The sequence below is a fragment of the Rhinoraja longicauda genome, chromosome 7, assembly GCF_053455715.1.
Source record: "Rhinoraja longicauda isolate Sanriku21f chromosome 7, sRhiLon1.1, whole genome shotgun sequence".
In the NCBI taxonomy this organism is placed as follows: Eukaryota; Metazoa; Chordata; class Chondrichthyes; order Rajiformes; family Arhynchobatidae; genus Rhinoraja; species Rhinoraja longicauda.
This window is the reverse complement of record NC_135959.1, coordinates 11,071,422-11,088,892: the sequence shown is the minus strand read 5'-3', so window position 1 is coordinate 11,088,892 and position 17,471 is coordinate 11,071,422. Positions and strand designations below refer to the sequence as shown.

The window sequence follows — 17,471 nt, the reverse complement described above, 5'->3', positions numbered from 1 at the left end:
AAACTAAAGAACAATAATTGTGGAATGGAATGGAATGGAATTAAATGGAGCTCAGATGGGGCATCTTGGTCAGTATGGCCAAGTTGGCCAAAGGGCCTGTTTCCCTGCTGTATGACTCTGTGACTCGATAACTTTACATGTAAGAAAATAACTGCAGATGCTGGTACAAATCGAAGGTATTTATTCACAAAATGCTGGAGTAACTCAGCAGGTCAGGCAGCATCTCAGGAGAGAAGGAATGGGCAACGTTTCGGGTCGAGACCCTTCTTCAGACTGATCTGAAGAAGGGTCTCGACCCGAAACGTTGCCCATTCCTTCTCTCCTGAGATGCTGCCTGACCTGCTGAGTTACTCCAGCATTTTGTGAATAAATACCTTCGATGACGTTAAATGGGCTCTTGGACCCTGCACCAGCTCTAACCATGAACTTGATCAAACAGCAGATTTCCCAGTGTTAAAGTTGTGCCATCAGCCAGCATATTTCTCGATGCCAATTAAGATCTGATGCAACCAATCATTTCTACTTCCCTTGAGAGAAGGAATGGGTGAGACTCGAGACCCATTCCTTCTCTCCAGAGATGCTGCCTGACCCGCTGAGTTCCTCCAGCATTTTGCGTCTATCTTTGGTGTATAAACCAGCATCTGCATTTCCTTTTCTACTTTCCCTTCATCCTCCCCAGCCCCTCTACCAACTGGTTAACATGTCAGTTGAGGCTAAACAATTTTACTTTGTAACTTACCCATTCCCTTGAGAAGTGACCTTCAGTAAAGGAGATTTGTCATTGAATTCACTGTCTTTCGACTCCGTGTTGAAGAGTTGGTATCCCGATTTCCTTGATGCACAAGAAGAGTGCAGTCTAAAACAAAGGAGAGATTATAGGATTTAGTGAATGCTTTTGTCCAGAATGTGCTACCACAGGAAAATGGCAGAGGTACAATGTAAATTCCACCATCTGCATCAATGATGCCTCAGCAACAAATTAGAATTATTTCCTCAGTATATGACTGTATAAGAATTTCAGAATCAGAATCAGAATCAGAATAACCTTTATTGTCATCCAAAAAAACAAGTCTTTTGGACGAAATTCCGTTACCCACAGTCCAACAATAAGAGCAATAAAAATAAGAAATAACACACACAATCACAAAGCAACACAAAACAAGAAAAAGAAACATCCATCACAGTGAGTCTCCTCCAGTCACCTCCTCACTGTGATGGAAGGCCAGGATGTCTTTTCTCTTCCGCTGCCGTCATAGAGTCTTACAGCATGGAAACAGTCCCTTCGACCCAACTTGCCCACACCGGCCAACATGTCCCATCTACACAAGTCCCACCTGCCTGCATTTGGCCCATATCCCTCAAAACCTGTCCTATCCATGCAGCTGTGTAAATGTTTCTTAAACGTCGCGATAGCAATTGCCTCAACTACCTCCTCTGGGAGCTCATTCCATATACCCACCACCCTTTGCATGAAAAAGTTACCCCTCAGGTTCCTATTAAATCATTCCCCGCTCACATTAAACGTATCTCCGCTGGTTCTCAATTCCCCTACTCTGGCCAACAGACTCTGTGCATCTATCTGATTTATTCCTCTCGTGATTCTGTACACCTCCACAAGATCACTCCTCATCCTGCAGCGCTCCAAGGAATAGAGTCCCAGCCTGCTCAACCTCTCTCGATAGGTCAGACCCTGTAAAGCTAGCCACATCGTCACAATGTTCTGGTTTTAGCATGCCAAAAGGAGCAAGGTATCTGGGGGCAAAAAGGATGGAGGACCTTAAAATAACAATTGAATGACATGAGAGAAAGGATTAAGCAAACTAACTGGATTAAAGTCTGGTAATTTAAAGTCCACTCAAACAATGGCCAGAAACATTGGACTGCATCGTGCTGATGGCCAATGAACAAGGTCTGAAAGAAACACAGTTAACACATTCTAGACCTCTACACCTGCTTGTTGCAACCGATGTCAGGATCGAACCCGGGTCTCAGGCATTGTAATGCAGCAGCTCTACTAGCTGCACCACTTGAAGTAAATAAGAAGAAATTTCTTCTTACCTCCAACCTGAAAACTGAAGCTCAATTTGTATCTGGGGCCCTGGTTCTAGGGAGCAGAGTTGGGGAAAGTATCAGTTGTACACCTATACTATCAAGCTCCTGAAGAATTTTGGATACGTCACTGAAATTACATATGAACTCCTCTAAAGTCCAAAGTGTAAAGGCCCAGTCATAGAATGGAAACAGGCCCTCCGGCCCAACTCAGCCATCCCAACCAAAATGCCCCATCTAAGCTACTCCCATCTGCCTACATTTGATCCATGTCCCTCTTAACCTTTCCTATCCATATATCCATCCAAATATCTTTTAAATATTGTTAGTTTGAGTTTAGTTTATGGTCACGTGTACCGAGGTACAGTGAAAAGCTTTTGTTGCGTGCGAAGCAGTCAGCAGAAGGACAATACATGATTACAATCGAGCCGTCCACAGCGTACAGATATATAATAATAATAATAATAATGCATTTTATTTATATAGCGCTTTTCATATACTCAAAGACGCTTTACAGAGATTTAGAGAACATAGGGAAATGAATAAATAGATAAATAAGTAAATAAGTAAACGAACAGAGAAAGGAGACAGAAGGTGAGGTGACCTTCAGTGGTTGAAGGCAGTACTGAACAGGTGAGACTTCAGCAATGTTTTGAATGTGGTGAGTGTGGAGGAGTCTCTAACGGTTTGGGGTAGTGAGTTCCATAGGGTATTCCAAAGGGAATAACTTGGATAACGTTGAGTGCATGACATAGCCAGTAAAGTCCGATCAGATAGTCCGAGGGTCTCCAAAGAGGTAGATAGTAGCTCAGGGCTGCCTTCCAGCTGTTGGTAGGGTAGTGCAATTGCCTGATAACAGCTGGGAAGAAACTGCCTCTGGCAGCTCGTTCCATAAACCCATTACCCTCTGTGTTTCTATTAATTCCTCTTGAGCATTTTCTTCAGAATTTTTCTGAAAGTCTCGAACAAAGTCTCGAAAAGACATTGTACATTCACCCTGTCTGTTTATTTCACGATTTTACACATCATGATAATATCGCCCCTCAGCCTCCTGCACTCCAAGGAATAGTCTCTCCTCATACAATAAACCCACTATCCTACAAATCAACTGATAAGTCAATGTTGCATTCCCTCGATGTAAGTTTATTTTCCCTTAGGGAGGGAAAACAGACCAGGACACAATTTTTCAGATGCAATCTCACCAGAGCCCTACGTAACTGGAGCAAGACATCTCAAATTCTGTCTAACTTCCTAATTTTCAGAGATTCATTATAGCTCTGGCCTAGCTCATAAAAGTGCCCTCGAGACATATATTTTGCAGTATGTTATAAGCTAGGAAGGAAACAAATTGCCTTCCACATGGAAGAGTGATTATGAAAGAAAAAAATAAGTATTCTTTCTCCTTTACCTGTAGAGATCTTCACACAGAGAGCGGTGGGTGTATGGAACAAGCTGCCAAAAGAGATAGTTGAGGCAGGTACAATTACAACGTTTAAAAGACACTTGGACTACATGGATAGGAAAGGTTTAAGAGGGATATGGGCCAAACATGCGCAGGTGGGACTAGTGCCGATGAGGCCTGTTGGTCAGCATGGACAAGTTGGGCCGAAGGGCCTGTTCTTTTGCTGTTTGAATTTTTGACTCTATCTGAAAGGGTCATGTATGTCTACACACAAAAAAAAAACAGTGGAACCGAGTTTAGTTTAGAGATACAGTGTGGAAACAGGCCCTTCGGCCCACCGAGTCCGGTCCGACCAGCGATGCCCATACATTAACACAATCCTACACGCACTAGGAACAATTTACAATTATACCAAGCCTATTAGCCTACAAACCTGTACGTCTTTGGAATGTGGGAGGAAACCGGAGCTCCCGGAGAAACCCCACGCAGGTCACGGGGAGAACGTACAAACTCCGTACAGACAGGTACCTGTAGTCGGTATCGAACCCGGGTCACCGTAAAGCAGCAACTCTACCGCTGCACAACCAAGCCGCCCCTTTTTCTTTTTAAATTGCTATTTTGCTCTTTTTGTTCGAGACTTTCAGAAAAATTCTGAAGAAAATGCTCAAGAGGAATACTTTTAACACACCGTCTCAAAGATCTTAATTTTAAAGCCGACCGCTTGGTCTGAATTCTCCGAGCACATTGCATTAATACAGTTGTTTCACTTTGCCTTCAAGGCCGCTTCAACAAGCGAAGAGCGAAAGACTAACATCACTCACAAAAATAGAAATGTCCATGAAGCTCGGTTGTAACCCAGATGACAGCCTTTCCCTAATTGGCACCTAATGGCAGATTGAAGCACCTTCAAAAGAGTACAGTGTGGATGTGCGGCTGAATTATTTAACTAAAATGCCACACATTTTCAAATGTAGTGCAAAACAAGTAGCAATAATGGACACTTAACAAAGAAAAGTGTTATGTTCCTGTGCTAAGTGGCGTTGGAGCAGGAAAGTAATCATCACTGATAAGCCCTTTTTACCTCTTGTCATCCAGTGGGTTATTGGCCTGCAGGGAACATGTATTGATGCAGTGCTGATAACAAGACCTACAAGCTCTCAGGCTCAACAGTGGCCATTCGACAGTGGGTGAGGGTGTATCAAAATAAAAGGCCTAAATCCCTTCACATCTTTGTTTGAAATTGCAAGATTTCCTTTCTTCAATTGAGGAACATGGTGTGGGGTTGGATCAAAAGCACAGGATAAATCGTAGCGAAAATGAAGAAAATCAAAGGAGATAAAGCTTTTAAAGAGTGCACAAGATGTTGGAGTAACTCAGTGGGGACATGGTTAAGTGACTCAGAAGGCAGTGGAGGACATGGTTAAGTGACTCAGCCATCTCTGGAGGACATGGTTAAGTGACTCAGAAGGCAGTGGAGGCCAATTCTCTGAATGCATTCAAGAGAGAGCTAGATAGAGCTCTTAAGGATAGCGGAGTCAGGGGGTATGGGGAGAAGGCAGGAACGGGGTACTGATTGAAAATGATCAGCCATGATCACATTGAATGGCGGTGCTGGCTTGAAGAGCCGAATGGCCTCCTCCTGCACCTATTGTCTATTGTCTATTGTCTATTGTGAAAGAAGAAGTCTGAGATGTTACCTGACCCGCTGAGTTACTCCAGCATGGAGTGTGTTTTTCACAAGATTCCGGCATCTGCAGTTCCTTGTGTTTAGTTTACAGCTACAGTGCAAAAACAGGCCCTTCGGCCCACCGAGTCCGCAACGACCAGCGATCACCCGCACACTAGTTCTATCCTGCACACCAGAGACAATTTTACCAAAGCCAATTAACCTGCAAACCTCTACGTCTTTGGAATGTGGGAGGAAATTGGAGCACCCGGAGAAAACCCACACAGTCACAGGGAGAACGTACAAACGCCGTACAGACATCACCAGTAGTCAGGATCGAAACTGGGTCTCTGGCGCTGTAAGGCAGCAACTCTACCGCTGCACCATCGTGTGTCTCTTGAAAGCTCAATGATTTTATATCTCCATTGAGAACGGTTCTCGGCATGAGAAAGCATATGTTTGAAACCCATTGTGATTGGATACTATCAAACGCCCAAAGTATCCAACAATTAGGTTTCATTCCAAAAGAACAGGGAACATGGAGGGAGATGGACACACATTCCTCATAAAATGTATAACTTACAATCGATTACTAAATTACAAACGAAGTTTGAATGAAGTCGGCCACTGAAAACTTATTTTGATCGCATATGGAAATTCCCATAGAAACACATTAGATTTTGAGGATATTCATTGAGCATATTTATTGTTTTAAATGTTTGCCTCCAAAAAGTTTAACTACAGCATAAAATGATATACTATACACAATGGAACATAACTCAAGTTAGTCAGACTGGGAAATGAAGTATGAGCCAAAGCTTCCAATGACTGTGGTTGGTACAGTGGCACAGCTGGTAGAGCTGCTGCCTCACAGCACTCGAGACCTGGATTCCATCCTAACCTCAAGTGCTGTCTGTGTGGAGTTTTGCACGTTCTCTCTGTGACCACATGGGTTTTCTTCTGACGCGCCGGTTTCCTCCCACATCCTTACAGGTTTGTAAATTAATTGGACTCTATAAATTGCCCCTCGTGTGTAGGGAGTGGACGCAAACGTGGGTCAACAGAGATCGAATGTGAATGGCCGATCAATGGTCAGTATGGATTCAGTGGGCCGAGTGGCCTATTTCCACACTGTATCTTTCAATCGATCAATCAAGCTCATGGGGCCAACATTACTTCATGAGCGGATGAGGGATAAAGCTTCATCTCCATCACACACTTGAATAAATCACCCGTCTCCCAGGAAACCTAACAATTTACCTTCCATTTGAGGCATTGTGAATCAACAGCATGTAGTCCTCAATTCCACTAGATTAACGCTCATGGGGCAAAGAAAAACATTTACCCCCTCGGTCTTGAAAGTACCTCGTACATGACTGCAGCTAACCTGATGTAAATGTATTAAATGTGTCAGACTTTAACAGAGGAAGATGAACATTGTGTTCCTCAGACCTAGAAATCTAAAATAAAAACTAAAATTGCTGCAAGTTCTCAAATCGCCAAGCAGCAGGTGTGGGGGAAATTGAGTCAATTCTATTGCCAACCAACCAACACTAGCAACCAACCAATACTATCAACCAATACTACCAACCAAACAATATTACTAACCAAACAACACTGTCAACCAACCAACGGGACCAACCAATAGTATCAACCAACACTACCAACCAACCAATGCTATCAACCAATACTACCAACCAAACAATATTACTGACCAAACAACCAATACTACCAACCAAACAATATTACTGACCAAACAACACTACCTACCAACCAACCAATAAATACTGTCAATCAATATTACCAACCAACCAGTACCTCCAACTGGATAGCATTCAAACAAAAGTATTTCACTGTATCTCCTTGCGCATGACAATAAAAAACTTAACTAAACTACTGAACTGAAATAGTGTGGATGTGAAAGTAGAATGACATAGAATTAGTGTGAATCTCTCTGGCTCTTCACACTGTCCTGACTCACCTAGAGAGACAGGGCACGTACGTGAGGATGCTATTCATAGACTATAGCACCGCCTTCAACACGGTCATCCCCACCAAGCTCATCACCAAACTCCACCAGCTAGGCCTCAGCTCGTCATTATGTGACTGGATCCTGGACTTCCTGCTGGAACGACCGCAGGCAGTGAGAATGGGCCCGCACCTGTCCTCCACTATCACCCTGAGTACCGGCACACCACAGGGCTGTGTTCTGAGCCCCATGCTCTACTCCCTCTTCACACACGACTGTGTTCCTGCATTCGACACCAACACCATTGTCAAGTTTGCAGATGACACAACGGTGATCGGGCTGATCACCAACGGGGATGAAACAAACTATAGAGCGGAGGTGCAGAACCTGGCGGACTGGTGCTCGGATAATAACCTGTCCCTAAATACCACCAAGACCAAGGAGCTGATCATCAACTTCCGTAGGTCACATAACGGGGAATATGCCCCGATCTCTATCAACGGGGACAGTGTGGAGAGAGTGTCCAGCTTCAAGTTTCTGGGCACTCACATTTCGGAGGACCTAACATGGTCCAATAACACTGCTGCGCTGGTCAAGAAGGCACAACAAAGACTGTTCTACTTAAGAACACTGAAAAAGTCTGGTCTACCCCAACAGCTGCTGACGACCTTCTACCGCTGCACCATAGAGAGCATCCTAACGCATGGCATCCCTGTGTGGTACCTCAGCTGCACGGAGGCAGAAAGGAAAGCTCTACAGCGGGTAGTCCATAGAGCTCAGAGGAACACAGCTACCAGACTTGGAGGGCATCTACAACATACGATGCCTCAGAAAAGCCACCAGCATCCACAAAGACTCTTCACACCCCTGCAACAGTCTGTTCGAACACCTTCCATCGGGCAGACAATACAAGGCCTTCTACGCCCGCACCTCCAGACTCAGGAATAGCTTCATCCCCAGGGCCATAGCTGCTATGAACGGGTCCTGCTGAGCCGGGTGGCCACAATGCATAGATCAACTTGCACTTTACCCTGTCCAAAACTGTTACAACTGTTTCGTTTCGTTGGGTTGCTGCTGTCTAAATTACTTAAATTATTGCATCGTATGGGAGGCGCATTCCCAATCTCGTTGTACCCCTGGGTACAATGACAATAAAGATATATTGTATTGTATTGTATTGTATTGAATTGAATAGGTGATTGGTGGTCAGCATGGACTCGGTGGGCCAAAGAGCTTGTTTTTCTGCTGTATCTTTAAACAAAACTAAAGCTTTGATGTGCATGAGAACTACATTTGAAATCAGCTTAAGTTCAGTAATGGTACCCTGGAAAATATAAATCAGCTCATCATGAATGAAAGCCAGCAGAATTGCGGAAGAAAATAAGCCCTGATAGATCAAAAATGAATGTGATAGATTTTTATTGGGCCAGGCTATTAAAGTTTACTGAAGCAAGCAAGCAGGAAATCATGGTCCCACTGAATGGTGGAACCAGCTTAATTTGACAAATGGCTAACTCGTGATCCTATAATTTTTATTTCAGTTAATCCGAACACGCTAAAAAGTTTGGACATTAAATCTTGGACAACTTGGTGGAAAGGGAAGAAGCATCTTTGGAAACACATACTAAGCAAATGACAAGAAGTTCACTAGGACCCTTAGGGGGCGGCACAGTGGCACAACAGCAGATTTTGCTGCCTTACAGCGCCAGAGATCCAGGTTCGATCCTGACTACGGGCGCTTGCCTGTACGGAGCTTGTACGTTCTCCCAGTGACCTGCATGGGTTTTCTCCGAGATCTTCAGTTTCCTTCCACACTCCAAAGACGTACAGGTTTGTAGGTTAATTGGTTCTATATAATTGGTGTACATGTAAAAATTGTCCCTCGTGTGTGTAGGGTAGTGTTTACGTGCGGGATCGTTGGCCAGTGCGGACTCGGTGGGCCGAAAGGTCTGTTTCCACGCTGTATCTCTAAAGTCTAAAAACCCTTCTTCAGTCCTGACACAAAATGTCACCTGTCCAGTATTCTTTGGAACTGAGTTACTACAGTAATTTGTGTCCTTTTGTGTAAACCAGCATCTGCAGTCTCTTGTTTCTACTGCTGGAAATTCATTGCTTGTTAGTCATGATGATATACATGGTCTACATGGAGGAAGGATATTCTTGCTATTGAGGGCGTGCAGCGTAGGTTCACTAGGTTAATTCCCGGAATGGCGGGACTGTCGTATGTTGAAAGGCTGGAGCAATTAGGCTTGTATACACTGGAATTTAGAAGGATGAGGGGGGATCTTATTGAAACGTGTAAGATAATTAGGGGATTGGACACATTAGAGGCAGGAAACATGTTCCCAATGTTGGGGGAGTCCAGAACAAGGGGCCACATTTTAAGAATAAGGGGTAGGCCATTTAGAACGGAGATGAGGAAGAACTTTTTCAGTCAGAGAGTGGTGAAGGTGTGGAATTCTCTGCCTCAGAAGGCAGTGGAGGCCAGTTCGTTGGATGCTTTCAAGAGAGAGCTGGATAGAGCTCTTAAGGATAGCGGAGTGAGGGGGTATGGGGAGAAGGCAGGAACGGGGCACTGATTGAGAGTGATCAGCCATGATCGCATTGAATGGCGGTGCTGGCTCGAAGGGCTGAATGGCCTCCTCCTGCACCTATTGTCTATTGTCTATTGTCTATTGTCTATTGTCTATTGTCTAAGGTGTCTACTGCCTCATAAAGCCAGGGAATAAATTGAAATGAATGGAATGAATTTTGGTAGCAGTATTAATGCACTGTGCGCTTAGTTCTACCAACGATTAAAGAATTTCCAAGCTCATAATAACAACAGCATCTTGAATTTGCATTGAACCTGAAACATAAAAGAAACATTCCCATTCACGAGCATCTCCAAGGAAAGTGTAAGACTGTGCTGGGAGACGACAGATTGCAGAGATCGCTTTGCAGAGAAAAGGTGAGACCACGAAGCAGATTAATTACAAGGAAGAGCATTAATAGGACTCGAGGGAGGAACCGTTACCAAAGTAAACCATTCAGGACACACTTAAAAGGAGAGTGTACTATAGTTTCGTAGACAGGAAGTAGATTTTCCAATGAACTGAAATTTGAAGATACGTAATGAAGAAATGCCATGTCAAGGAACTTTGGAATCATCAATCGGCTGAACATGAGCGGAGTTTGTAAGTTCTCCCTGTGACTGCATGGGTTTCCTCTGTGTGCTCCAGTTTCCTTCCATTGATCAAAGACGTGCAGGTTTGTAAGATAACTGGCCTCTGTAAAATTCCCCCCAGTGTGTAGGAAGTGAGTGCAAAAGTGTGATAACATAGAACTAATGTGAACGGGTGCTCGATAGCATGGGCTCGATGGGCCGAAGGGTCGATTTCCATGCAGTATCAATAAACTAAACTCTAGACTAAACCAAAAGTTTCTGTGACAGATAAGCTGGAGTGAGGGCAGAAGTGGGCAACATTATGGTAGATTTCATGATGAGAGTCAAAAGCTCAACTGTGGGAAAGGCGAGACCCCATGGTGCCAAGTGGTCCAGTTCAGCTTTCAACAAAGGTCAGGGTGGGAGCAATGGCTAAGAAAGCACACCAACACCTCTACATCCTAACTCGGCTGAGGAAGTTTGGCATGTCCCTAACAATCCTCACTAACCTCCAGTGATAGAGTCATAGGGTGATACAGCGTGGAATCAGGCCTTTTGGCCCAACTTGCCCACACAGAGGCCAATATGTCCCAGCTACACTAGTCCCACCTGCTCGCGTTTACCCCAAATCCTTCCAAACCTATCCTATCTACTGTACGTATCATAGAAAACATTATATCGGGTTGCATCACAGCATGGTTTGGGAACAGCTCCATCCAAGACCACAAGAAATTGCAGAGAGTTGTGGACGCAGCCCAGACCATTACACAAACTAACTTCCTTTCTATTGACTCCATCTACACTTCACGCTGCCTCAGCAAGGCAACCAGCATTTCCAGGGACCAGTCTCACCCCGGTCACTCCCTCTTCTCCCCTCTCCTATCAGGCAAGAGGTACAGAAGTTTGAAAACGCATACCTCCAGAATCAGGGACAGTTTCTTTCCAGCTGTTATCAGGCAACTGAACCATCCTCTCACCAGCTAGAGAGCGGGTGCTAACCCATCTCCCTCTTTGGAGACCTTTGAACTATATTTAATCAGACTCTATCTTAAACTAAATATTATACCCTTTATCCTGTTTCTGTACACTGTGTAATCATGTATAGTCTTTTCGCTGACTGGATAGCTCGCAATAAAAAGGTTTTCACACAATAATAAACTAACTAAACTGACATCTGTAACAAAGCTACAGTTTGCCACACTGTGTGCATAATAACCTTCTAACCCACAAAGCAGCTCTTTGGAATGAAGAAACGACACAAAGTGCTGGAGTAACTCAGTGGGTCGGACGGCATCTCCAGAGATCATAGGTGACATTTCAAATCGGGACCCTTCTTCAGATTGGTTGTGGGTGAAGAAAGATGGAAGAGGTGAGAGGCAGGACAAAGCCTGGTAGGTAATAGGTTGATAGAGGTGAGGAGGGTTTTTTCATTGGCGGGTGGTTGGACAAAGTGAGGAATGAACTGTATAATTGGATGTCAAATCCTGCTCGGACGTGTAAAGTAAATGTCACCTACCCATTTTGCTGCCTGGCCCATTGAGTTACTCCAGCATTTTGTGTCTATCTTTGACAAGGCCCTTTACAAGGATGTTGCCAGGGCTTGAGCGTCTGAGCTACAGGGAAGAGGCTGAGTAGGCTCGGACTCTATTCCTTGGAGCGCAGGAGGATGAGGGGTGATCTTATAGAGATGTATAAAATCATGAGAGGAATAGACCGGGTAGATGAACAGACTCTCGTGCCCAAAGTAGGTGAATCGAGGACCAGAGGGCATCGGTTTAAGGTGAAGGGGAAAAGATTAAATTGGAATCTGAGAGGCAATGTTTTCACACAAAGGTTGGTGGGTGTATGGAACGAGCTGCCAGAGTAGGTAGTTGAGGCAGGGACTATCCCAACATTTAAGAAGCAGTTAGTCAAGTACATGGATAGGACAGGTTAGGAGGGATATGGACCAAATGTGCCCATGTGTGACTAGTGTAGCTGGAACATGTGGGCAAGTTGGGATGAAGGGCCTGTTTCCACAGGGCATCACTCTATGATTCTCCAAGGTGAGAGTTTTGAATTTTGTTTTCTGGTGGCCCTAAAGGAAAGCATTCATGATGGAACCACACATGCCTAAATGGTTGAATAGCCTTAAACCTGAAGGGCAACCAATGTGCCACAGCTTTCCAGTACCAGTGGCATTTACACACCACTGCAAAGTTGTTACTTGGAAAGAAGAGGAAAAAACTGGATTCAGAGATTCAAAGAATTCAACATCGTCAGTAACTAACGCAACGATCAATCACTTTGGGTTAATTAAAATTTCTAAATGTCTTAGTTTAGCTTAACTTAGTTTAGAGATGCAGCACAAAAATAGGCCCTTCGGCCTACCGAGTCCTCAGCGACCAGTGATCCCCGCACATTAACACTATCCTACACACACAGGGGACAACTTGCAATTTTACCAAGTCAATTAACCTACAAACCTATATGTCTTTGGGGTGTGGAAGGAAACCGGAACTCCCTGAGAAAACCAACACAGATCACGGGGAGAACATACTAATTCCGTGCAGACAGCACCCGCAGTCAGGGTTGACCCAGAGCTAGGATTGAACCCGGGTCTCTGGCACTGCAGGGTAGCAACTCTACCGCTGTGCCACCGTGCCCCCCGTTACCTTTCCAGATCTTTTTCTACCAGTACCGCCATGATAGGCGCTCCTGTAAATTACAGCTACTGGATCCTGTTCTCCTCCCCTCGGTTAATTCTTTTATATCCTGAATTGCAGTGAACATCAGCAGACACACACCAATAATTAAGGGCAACAAAAGAAACCGGACACTTATAATCAGCACTCCACCATCTTCACATCCCTAAACGCGGCTCACTGCAAACCGAACGCTCCTGGGCTGGGGGAATAGTCACCAACAAGATATGCAGAGTGTACCCTTCTCCACATCCACTGGGACTGAGTCACACATAGGCCATTTCTTTATATAGTTCAGTTGTTCCCAGAAGGGTTGAGGAAATTGAAATTTTAATGCTGGCTGGTAAAGTTGCCTTCTCACGAGAAACTCCCTTGCGAGATTCATTCCAATGCTACGAGCTGAGTGCTTGTCTTCCGCAGCGAGGCTAAATTGCACATAAAGCTTCATTACTCTTTAGGATTTGTCTTCGTACTAGACAGTTTCATGTTAATAAAGATAGAGCTTGCACTTCTGAAACAATTTTCGTGATCTTAATATGTCCCAAAACACTTTATAGTTGGGCATTTTTAAAGGGTGGCCATCATGTTAATGGGGGGAATTATAGTTAAGGCGTCAAATACTCTGCTCTTAAAATACCCCCGAGATGAAAAGGACAGGTAAACATTTGTCATTTCCTAACAAACAGTTGCTGTTACAAGCAGTTGCAGTCAATATAGAATTCACTCATGAGATTTATTCATGGAAGAGTGTCTCGTCCAATGTTGAGAGATTGGATAAGACTGGCGGCACGGTAGCGCAGCGGTAGAGTTGCTGCTTTACAGCAAATGCAGCGCCGGAGACTCAGGTTCGATCCTGACTACGGGTGCTGCACTGTAAGGAGTTTGTACGTTCTCCCCGTGACCCGCGTGGGTTTTCTCCGAGATCTTCGGTTTCCTCCCACACTCCAAAGACGTACAGGTATGTAGGTTAATTGGCTGGGTAAATGTAAAAATTGTCCCTAGTGGGTGTAGGATAGTGTTAGTGTGCGAGGATCGCTGGGCGGCACGGACTTGGTGGGCCGAAAAGGCTTGTTTCCGGCTGTATATATATGATATGATATGATGATATTGTAGCGACCATAGAGAATGGTCCGGGTCGTCGAACCCTCAGATTGGCCAGCGAGGTCACGTGTGAACGCAACCATGGGGATTGGTCCAGAGAGCGACATCGCTGATTGGCCAGCGTGGTCATGTGCGCTTTTGGCGCCCGAAATGTTCAGTTCGGCGAAGTCTTCGAAGAAGACAGTAAGTTTTTGATGGTTGTCCTTTACCTTGTTGTTTAACTCTGTATTCGAATATTGCGGCTGCAATAAACTTCTTCTACAACCAACAAGTTTTCGGACTCGCCATATTGGTGACCCCGACGTGATCTGGACGATCACCGACTATGCAGGGACACGTCGCCTCGTTGTTGATTGCCGCGCCTGGCACACCGGAGTTAAGCGCGGTAAGCGTTCACCTTCCGTTGTTTTGGACACATTCACCGCAATCTTGGTTTGTCCACACCGAAGCTCAATTTCATATAAAGAAGATATCGGACGACTCGACGATGTATTACTACCTCGTCAGCGCAATATCACTGGAGACGACCACACGCGTGATGCGGTTCATCGTTAATCCGCCTGCGGAAAGCAAGTACGAGGCCATGAAGGAAGTGTTACTGCGAACCTTTGGGTTTAATAGGCATGATTGCGCTGCAAGACTTCTGCACCTACCGGACCTCGGAGATCGACGGCCTTCCGTTCTCATGGCCGAAATGATGATGCTAGCCGGTGAGCATACGGATTGCCTTATGTTCGAACAGGCATTCCGAGAGAAGCTTCCTGAGGATGTCCGACTGCTGCTCATGGATTGTTCTTTTAAGGACCCCAAAGCATATGCAGCGAAAGCGGACGCGCTCATAGCGGTTAAAAACAAGGCAAGCGGTTCGATCAACAAGGTCTCGACATCAGTGACCACGCCACAGCGACATCAAGATGGCGCCGCGTCTCCCGCCAGTTCTCCGAAAGCCCGCCAAAAAGATCCGCACAAGCGCGGCTGGTGCTATTATCACCTACGATGGGGTAGCGAATCCCGCAACTGCCGCTCACCTTGTACCTTCGCGGGAAATGCCTCGGCCGATCGTACATAGGGGCAGTTACGATTGGCCAGAACCTACGCCTCTACGTCCACGATCGATTCACGGACACAGAATTTTTGGTGGACACGGGAGCCATCGTCAGTATAGTGCCGCCGACCGACCTCGAAACCAGAACGGGTAAGACAGGTCCCACCCTCATCGCGGTTAATGGCAGCCCCATTCGCACTTTCGGTATACGGAAGATGTCCCTTGTGTTAGGCCTCCGCACGTACGAATGGCCATTCATCATAGCAGACGTCAGACAAGCGATCCTGGGCGCAGATTTTCTCTGGGCTTTTTCACTGGTCCCTGATGTCCGCGGTAACGACCTCCGACCCTCCGCCGGAGAGGAGCCCGTCGCTCCGACAATCGCCTCCCCGCCCAGCCCTACTGTCCAGGCCGTCGTCGCGGCCCCTGACTCGTATGCTGAGATCCTGGCGGAGTTTCCAGAGCTGCTCATCCAACGTTTTGACACGCCTTCAGCCAAGCACGGCGTGGTCCATCACATCCGCACCGAGGGCCCTCCCGTTTTCGCTCAGGCCAGGAGACTACCGCCAGACAAACTGGTGGTGGCACGGGTGGAATTTAGGAAGATGGAGGAAATGGGAATTGTCCGTCAGTCCGACAGCCCGTGGGCCTCGCCGTTGCATATGGTCTCCAAGGCATCTGGGGGGTGGAGACCATGTGGCGATTATCGGCGTCTCAATGCTGTCACCACGGCTGATCGCTACCCCATACCGCACCTACAGGACTTTTCATCTGGGCTGGAAGGAGCGGTGGTGTTCTCCAAAATCGATTTGGTGCGAGGATACCACCAGATTCCGGTGCGTCCGGAGGACATACGGAAAACTGCAACAATTACTCCGTTCGGGTTGTTTGAATGGTTGCGTATGCCTTTCGGTTTAAAGAACGCGGCACAGGCTTTCCAACGACTGATGGACCGTGTGGGTCGGGGTTTACCCTTTTTGTTTATTTATTTAGACGACATCCTGGTCGCCAGCCCCTCAGTGCAGGAACACCAGGTCCACTTGCGGACTGTGTTCCAGCGGCTCCAAGACCACGGGCTCATTATCCAACCCTCCAAATGTCAATTCGGCCTCCCTTCTCTTGATTTTCTAGGGCACAGAATTACCCCTGCCGGCGCCTCCCCTTTGCCCGAGAAGGCGGAGGCTATCCGGGCATTTCCCAGTCCCACCACAGTAAAAGGACTACAGGAGTTCGTAGGCATGGTTAACTTCTACCATAGGTTCGTTCCGGCAGCTGCGCGGGTCATGCGCCCGCTTTTCCAGTGCCTTGCGGGAAAACCGGTAGAGTTGATATGGTCCCCGGCCGCAGAGTCGGCTTTTACAGCAGCTAAGGCAGCATTAGCAGACGCCACCATGTTGGTCCACCCGAGCCCCTCCGCCCCCACGGCCCTGACGGTTGACGCCTCTGACGTGGCGGTGGGCGGGGTCTTGGAGCAGCAGGTCGGTGGCCGTTGGCAGCCCTTGGCGTTTTTCAGCCGGCAACTAAATTCGGCTGAGCTGAAGTATAGCGCATTTGACCGAGAGCTTCTGGCCCTCTATTTAGCTGTTCGTCATTTCAGGTATTTCCTTGAGGGCCGCCCATTTGTGGCCTTTACGGACCACAAACCATTAACATTTGCATTTTTCAAATTGTCTGACCCATGGTCGGCCCGCCAGCAGCGGCACCTGACTGCTATCTCCGAATTTACCACCGATGTCCGTCATGTCGCGGGTAAGCTTAATGCCGTTGCTGACGCCCTGTCTAGACCTGCTTTTTCCCCTATTTCGGCGGTGGACTGCGAGGTGGATCCCCAGGAGCTTGCGGAGGCACAGCTTCTAGCGGATACCGCTTCGGCATACCAGTCCACCACTTCGGGATTGAAGTTGGCTCAGGTAGCCTGCGGGTCGGAAGGCACGAAAGTCTGGTGTGATGTTTCTCTTCCCCGTCCCAGGCCGGTAGTACCGCCCTCCCTTCAGCGCCGGGTTTTTGATGCCATTCATGGGCTGGCGCACCCGTCCATCCGCTCCACCTCTGCTTTGGTAGCAGCTCGGTTTGTCTGGCATGGCCTACGGAAACAGGTAGCGGGTTGGGCGCGTTCCTGCGTTCCCTGTCAGACCGCTAAAGTCCAGCGCCATGTCCAGCCCCCCGTACAGGAGTTCGAGGTCCCAGCAGTTCGTTTTTTCCACATCCACGTGGATTTAGTCGGGCCTTTGCCTTCCTCCCGGGGCTACACCCACCTCCTCACGGTGGTGGATCGGTTCACCCGGTGGCCAGAGGCTTTCCCATTGTCTGATATTTCATCAGCGTCTTGTGCCAGGACTTTGGCCCTCCATTGGGTAGCTCGTTTCGGGGTCCCGGCAGTTATTACCACTGACAGGGGGCCGCAGTTCAC

General features: G+C 46.8%; 1 protein-coding gene across 1 annotated transcript in view; it reads right to left on the bottom strand.

The window, feature by feature from the left end:
• Nucleotides 1-17,471, bottom strand: part of oca2 (oculocutaneous albinism II) — a 337,303-nt gene that overhangs the window by 282,416 nt on the left and 37,416 nt on the right. The window contains exon 3 of the mRNA XM_078402106.1: nt 740-856. The gene's annotated coding sequence lies outside the window, so the exon portion shown is untranslated. The remainder of the gene's footprint in view (nt 1-739; nt 857-17,471) is intronic.